Here is an 8326-nt window from a genome sequence, read left to right as displayed (position 1 = left end):
CGCACTGCATCAGAGATTCTGGGGTGGATGAATGCTGATTTCAACATTTCCTGGCGTATTTTTAATTCTGCCATAACTTTCATAATCCAACTTGCATGAATTGGTTTTATCGCCGAAGTACTTCGAAGCATTTCGATCTTGATGTCCGTGTTTCATAGCCAAGGAAACCCGCTTTGAATACCATGTGGTAAAATTAGACTTCATGGCGTCCTTAAGTGCTTTGTTCACACATACGTCGTAATTGGCTTTACACAAAATCAAAGACTGTGATCAGTTGTCTGTCGAATAGCATACCGGGTATCACAGTGGCCAATTAGGCTACAGGTGACTGTTCTATTGTTTAACTTTACACGTCGGTAGTATCGAACAACTGGCAGCCGAAGTGAAACTTTAATCAACAATAGCAAGTATTCTCGCAACTAGACTTGCTAAAACTTGAAAATAAAATCACTTTCAATTTAGATTTGGCAAATAACGAAAATAAGAAACCTTGAAATGTTTTTATACCTCAAACCACGAAAAATTAAGACCACGAAAATTTCCGGTTATACGGTACAACGATTACAAGTAATATTGTGGGTAAAATGATGGAAATACATGGTGAAAATGTTTCAGACTAGCTCATTTTGCCCGAAATTAAGTATCCGCATATGGTCCAGACAAGCAGTCACAAATCACTGTTAATGCGGTAATTTTAAATGTTCGCGACTTTATTCTACACACCAGCTGGGGCGGATCCAGCTTTTCTGATGGGGGGGGGGGGGGGGGGGTGTCCAAGACAAAAAGGGCACCATAACATTATGAAAAGGCACTATTGAAAAATTACACACGGTTCACATGGATTTTCTTTGATATAATTCGATTTTTAAAAAATAATAATAATTTTAAAAAACTAAATAAATTTGTAAAAAACCTAAAAATCCTAAATAAAAGGGGCACTTCTCAAATTTGAGGGGGGGGGGGGGGTCCGGACACCTTGGACCCCCCCTCTAGATCCGCCCCAGACCAGTGACAGTCGCCGTGAGCACAGACTGAACGTGTCAAATGCGTTGTGATCAACGTAATCACTGCGTTCCATAAATATCAATAAAAAATCATAAAATAAAGTTGTATACAAGTATATGACAGATTAACATGTTTTATTTGTAGTTAATGCTATGTTTTATACAGACAGGCAGACAGAGTTAAAAACGAAAGTTAAAGTTTATTTTGTTTAACGACATCATTAGAGCACATTGATTTATTAATCATCGGCTATTGGATGTCAAAAATGTGGTAATTTAAACAATTAGTCTTAAAAAGAAAACCCGCTACGTTTTTCCATTAGTAGCAAGGGATCTTTCATATGCAACATCCAACAGACAAGATAGCACATACCACGGCCTTTGATATACCAGTCGTGGTGCACTAGCAGGAACGAGAAATAGCCCCATGGACCTACTGACGTATCAAGCGAGCACTTTACCACTGGGCTACGTCTCGCCCCTTAACAAATAGAGAGAGAGAGAGACATATGAAGAAAAAGAGTGAGAGAAAGAGACAGACAGACACACGGAGAAAATGAGCGACAGTGGCAGACAGAGAGACGGACATAAAATAGGAGGGGGGGGGGAGGCATGTTGTAAACAGCTTTTCCTTTCAAAATAGCAGGCTAATCATTTATATGCATATTCCTGTAGACAGGACAGTACATACCATGACCTTTGATTATTTGATATGCCAGTTGAGGGACACTAAGCGCTCGTAGAAGGGCCACCCAAAGCTAGATTGCTCAAAGGGTAGAGGTTAGATTAAAATGGATCAGAACAAGTCAGATAAGCTTGGCCAAGCACCCATTCACTCATGAAGAAATTAATAAAGCAATGAGAAATGGTGTTCATCCACTGGAGATGCGTCATGCTGGAAGAGTGCGGACGCTATGCCCTGAAGAGGAGCAACACATGTTGTCCGTTGTACTAGAACCAGAGAAAAACAGCCCGACCTTCAAACAAACCCCAGTAGAAAATCTTCTACCCCATTAAGAAACATGACCCCTGCTTATAAAACTTTAATAGACTCTAATCTGCATTGTCATCACACGTTTTACATCCTTGCCATGGCTATAAAGTTTCTGACTAGGTGAAAGGGTAAGTCTACTATCACGCTCCCATCCACTTCCAAATCGTAGCCACTCGACGCCACTGATAGTTGATTAACTCGCGAACTTGTTGAGTCTCCCGACTATTTAGTTGACAGAGAGAGCGCTTCTTCCGACTCGAGTTCGAGTCTGTCCCCAAATTTTACAAATCTCACGACTGATATATCCGATGTAAAAAGTGATTTTGACCCAACAATTGTCCACAATGTTCACACAACACACAATTCTACCTACTCGCACGATTTGTTGGTTTGTTTTTGTTTAACGACATCATTAGAGCAAATTGATTAATTAATCATCGGCTATTGGATGTCAAACATTTGGTATTTCTGACACTTAGTCATCAGAGGAAACCCGCTACATGTTTCCATTAGCATCAAGGTATCTTTTTATATGCACTTTCCCAGACAGGAAAGTACATACCACGGCCTTTGACCAGTTCTGATGCACTGGTTGGAACGAGAAAAATACCCAATCGGCTGAAAGGAACCACCGAGGTGGTTCGATCCTGCGATGCAGGCACCTCAGGTGAGCACTCAAATCCCCACCCCCCACCCCCGATTTAAAAGGTAATTCTGCCCCAACAATTGTCCATAATGTTCACGCAACCCTCAATTCTAGCTACTCGTACGATTTGCTGGACACAACTATTGCATGTAGCATATGATTCATGTACTGGTATGTAACATCCCAAGCCCCCTAATGGGATCCGAACCCAGTCCTTACAAACTGGCATGTTTACTGTGCCGTTTAAAAGAGCTAGCCAACTCGTATATAGTTACCGCGTGCCAGTCTGGGTTTGTGCATAGACAACGCTAAATAAGTCGATAATAACTCAATGCATGGCTTCACACAATAGCAAATAACCATCTTTAATACACCAAGTAAAAACACTAGTTGGAACTGGGGAGTACAGCTGATATACTGGGTAAAATCTGTTCCAAATCCAGAGGGGCAGCGGGTAGATACTCTTACAGAAAAAATCCATTTTCAGTTTTAAAGTGGCCTTTTTTGTCTACACGAAGAAAACCATGTACCACTGTGGACTGAGTCGTTTTTATTGTCCCGCCCCCACAGCTATTCTAGGTCGACCCTGACTCGAGACTACCCGGAGACACTTCATACGGATATTACTATAGCCCGAGCAGTGCCCGTTATCAGCCTACCGTGGCTGTTTATGTGGGAGGCTAGATGCTATAGCTTACTTGTGTGTTTGTTCGCTAGGTACCGTACGTGTCTCACCACTATATTGAATAAACATTGGTGACTGTACAAACAGAGCTAAGCACTGATTAAATTGTTAAGAGTAGGTGCTTATATATACTACCGGACTAATACTGATACTTCGCCACCTGCAAATTATAATCCAGCCTCCTTTCATTTAATTTCAACTTATTTGTTGTGCTTATATCCAATTAAGGTTCAAGAACACTGTCCTGGGCACACACACCTCAGCTATCTGGGTTGTCTGTTCAGGACAGTGGGTTACTTGTTAGTGGTTAGTGAAAGAGAAGAGGGTGTAGTGGCCTTACACCTACCCACACACCTCAGCTATCTGGGCTGTCTGTTCAGGACAGTGGGCTAGTTGTTAGTGGTTAGTGAAAGAGAAGAGGGTGTAGTGGCCTTACACCTACCCACACACCTCAGCTATCTGGGTTGTCTGTCCAGGACAGTGGGTTACTTGTTAGTGGTTAGTGAAAGAGAAGAGGGTGTAGTGGCCTTACACCTACCCACTGAGTCGTTAAAACTCGCTCTGGGTAGGAGGCGGTATGGCGATGCGAACTTTGTACCTACCGGCCTTATGTCCGATCACTTCACCACAACACCACCGAGCGATGGTATCCAACCTCATTCATAGAGAGAGAGAGAGAGAGAGAGAGAGAGAGAGAGAGAGAGAGACAGAGAGACAGAGAGAGAGACAGAGACAGAGACAGGGAGAGAGAGTTTATACATACTGGATTATTAGTACGAGATATAATGCTATTAGCTATAAGGTATAGTTTGCCGACAAATGGGACACCCCAAATGGACGCTGCTATAGCTCAAATGTTATTTAGCCCTACCCTTTTATGTGAGGCTAGGGCGTAGGCTACTTGCGTTAATTTTTGGTTTAAAAACCTCCACAAAAAACCCACACCGCTGTTCCATTTCTGTGGGCTACCCTACACTAGTTTTAATGACGTTTACTGCATAATAACTGTACAACAAATAAAAATGTATTGATTTATTTATTGTGAATGGATAATAGTATTTGCACAAATAATCAATGCCACATGTTACTACCAATCAGAGTCGCAGCTGTTTTAACTCTGTCAATATTTCACGGCGCTCCTCCAAATTTCTTCCTTGGTACATGCAACCTCTTCTATTATCTGTCCTCACATAGTGCCTGCGTGTGTGTGTGTTTGTGTGTGTGTGTGGGGGGGGGGGGGGGCATATACAGTGTCCGAGTTGTTATTGAACTACATACACATATATAAAAGGTGTTGGGAGAAATGACGTGACCGGGGGTGGTCGCCTAATGCTCGTCCCCCGGCTACACCAATGGGTATTGGTGGTTGGGTGACAAGCACACACACACACACGCGCGCGCGCGCGCGCAGATACACGCACACACACACACACACACACACACACACACACACACACGCGCGCGCGCGCAGATACACGCACACACAGACAAAAAGACACAAGACACACACACAAGACACACACACACACACACACACTAATACACACACAACACAACACACACACCACACACACACACACAAACACAACACAACACGACACACACAACACAACAACACATACAACGTACCAATCAGTCATATTAATCAATCATTTCGTTTATTTCTGGACGAATTTACCGCCACCGTTTACGCCCAGTAAGGAACAAGGAACGCTCTTGAAGTTGTTCAGTTGAGACCATGAACACGTTAGCCGTTGATCGACAACGCAATGTCGGTCAGTATCGTTTTTGTCTACTTACTAGGCTTGTTTCAGAACTATTCACACGAGACAGTGTTGTTTAACGACACCACTAGAGCACGTTGATTTATTAATCATCGGGTATTGGATGTCAAACATTTAATAATTCTGACTCATGGTCTTCATAGGATTCCTGTTGTTATAGGTTTGGGTGTTTTTTTCTACACCATTAAGTACATTGATTTAACCATCGGCTATTGCATATCAAACATTTGGTAATTCTGACATAATCTTAGAAAGGAAACCCGCTACATTTTTAATCAGCAACAATGGATCTTTAATGTGCACTTTCCCACGTACAGGACTGCACATACCACGGCTTTTGATACACCAGTCATGGGACGAGAAAAACCCAATCAGAGAATAGGTCTACCGAGAGAGTTCGATTCTACAATGAAGGAACCATTGGGAAAGCAGAAAGCAACTTCGTGGTTATTCTACACCTTGTTGTTATTCTACACTTTGTGGTTATTCTACACCTCGTGGTTATTCAACACTTTGTGGTTATTCTACACCTCGTGGTTATTCTACACTTTGTGGTTATTCTACACCTCGTTGTTATTCTACACTTTGTGGTTATTCTACACCTTGGTTATTCTACACCTCGTGGTTATTCTTCTACACTTCGTGGTTATTCTACACCTCGTGGTTATTCTACACTTCGTTGTTATTTTACACCTCGTGGTATTTTGTTTGTGCTTTTGGGGGCGGGCCGTAGCTCATTGGTAAATCGCTCGCTTGATGTGCGGTTAGTTTGGGATCGATCCCCGTCAGTGGGCCCACTGGACTATTTCTCGTTCCAGCCAGTGTACCACGACTGGTATATCAAAGGCCATGGTATGTGCTATTCTGTCTGTGGGATGGTGCATATAAACGACCTCTTGTTAATAACGGAAAAATAAGACTATATATCAAAATTACCAAATGTTGGACATCCAATAGCCGATGATTAGTAAATCAATGTGCTCTAGAACAAAACAAACAAACTTCTTTGTCTGCTTTTCTGCAAATAAAGTTTAAATTAAATTTTATTTTGTGAGAGGTGTGTCTCATAGTGCCACACTCAGCAGGGTGCTCGCCTGAGGTGCTTGCGTCGATGGATCAAATCATTTTAGTGAACCCATTCTCTGATTGTTTTTCGCCGTCCCAACCAGTGCCACACGAATGTGGTTTTTTCCTGTCCCAACCAGTGCACCAGGACTGTTTTCCCCCGTTCCAACCTTCTTCTGCGTTCAAGCTGTAGTTGATCATGCTTTAGATTTTGAGTCCGGTTGTGGTAATGAAAAAAGCTGTCTCTGTCTAGTCTTCTTTGGAACTCCAAAGCTTGACAGCCAGTGTTGCTCCGTTCGGCCAGTGCTTTATCTTGGCTTCATCGTAGAGGGGGCAGAATTGCAGGATGTTCTCTAGGGACTGTGGTCCTGTTTGAGATGGACATTCAGCAGTGTCTGCCAGTTTCAGGCGGTACATATGGGATCTGAGATGAGTGACCGGTTCTTAGCCTGAAAATGGTTGTCTCCTGGTATCTCTCCAGATGATGGATTCGATCCTTGTTGCTTGCAGCGTGGGTTCATCGGAACTTTCTCTTAATTATGTTTTTTGTCTCGCTGAAGGAGATTGCATGATTTGGCTGTTGTCAGTATGTTCATTCACTACAATACCACAATGCCGTCCCAACCAGTGTACCACGACTGTTTTTTCACGTCCCAACCAGTGCACCATGACTGTTTTTTTCGTCTCAACCAGTGTACCACGATTGGTACATCATAATTTTTTTATATTTCAGGTAGCCATTTTTAAAATTCGTTGCCAGATATTCAAGATAGCAGATAAAAAAATTGAAACATCAATTCGTTTTACTATTGGGCACTCAAATTACAAAGTTTTTTTTTTTAAATCATGTTTTTAAAAATCTATATGAAATATTCACGAAATTACAAAACAGCATGCACTAATAGGCTATAGCTGTTATTCGTTCACTGTTTGTGTACCTGTCATGACAACGCCGGTAACTCAAGTTTCCTCTAACCTAGATCGAATACGTCTATCGATCTATTATTAGCATATTAGGAATAATACTATTTTTATTCCTAATATATGATATTGACGATACCCCCCCCCCCAAAACCCTCACCCACTCTGGTAATAACCTGTGTGTGTGTGTGTGTGTGTGTGTGTGTGTGTGTGTGTGTGTGTGTGTGTGTGTGTGTGTGTGTGTTAGAAAGTGTATGATGGATTTTGTGTGTGTGTAATTTGAGTGTTAAATAACATAAAAATTGATGTTTATTTTTTATCCGCCATCTTGAATATCTGGCAGCCATGTTTAAAAATGGCTACCCGAAATATAAATAAATGATTATTTTCACAAATATGTGTTTATAAAAATGTCAAAAACCACATGTATCACAGCTAATAAAGTAACTTTGTCTTAAACAAAGTCTGAATTAGAATGTTCGGTAGCATGTTTTAAAATGGCCGCCATGTATCCAAGACTGCGGAAGATAAAATGGAAACATCGATGTTTGTGTTCCTTGTACTCTAAAAAGGTATATTGCTAAAAATCTATATAACATTTTCACGAAACCAAAGTTTCGGACACCACAGCATATACTACAGGACTGCAAAATTATTATCTAGATACCATTACCATAAGCGTGGCATCATCCCCTTACAATCTGAATAATGATGGAAGCTTTTATGATGTTTTTGTATTTTATATTTAGTAATATCAATACCATAGGTGTACACCATCACCTTTCTACCCGAACAGTGATGGCAGCGTTAACAATGTTTTAACGTTTTCTACTTGTTTACTACGCATCGTATGAAAGGAACAGCTGTGTAAAAGAAAATTAAGTTATCACAAATTTGCATCCAGTAACTACAAAGTATTATCAAAATGTCCGAATATACACGCATGGTGAAAATCAGAATATATGCATATTTTGGAAAATGAAATTGTATGACAAGAAGCATCAAACAATATACATGTACTACTTTACAATGTAACACATTTCAATTTTGACAGTTAGTATTTTAATTATTACTGAATCAAATGGTCATACAGAAATTATGGCCAAGAATCTTTTCTTCTCTAGAAAACACAAATGACATCATTCGTAGCTTGCAAAATGCTTCAAACAACACATACAAGTAAGAAGGTAAATGCATCAGAGAGTTTTAACACAGGTAAATTTCTAC

This window comes from Gigantopelta aegis, chromosome 8 (assembly GCF_016097555.1).
Source record: "Gigantopelta aegis isolate Gae_Host chromosome 8, Gae_host_genome, whole genome shotgun sequence".
Classification (NCBI taxonomy): domain Eukaryota; kingdom Metazoa; phylum Mollusca; class Gastropoda; order Neomphalida; family Peltospiridae; genus Gigantopelta; species Gigantopelta aegis.
This window is presented reverse-complemented; position numbering follows the sequence as displayed.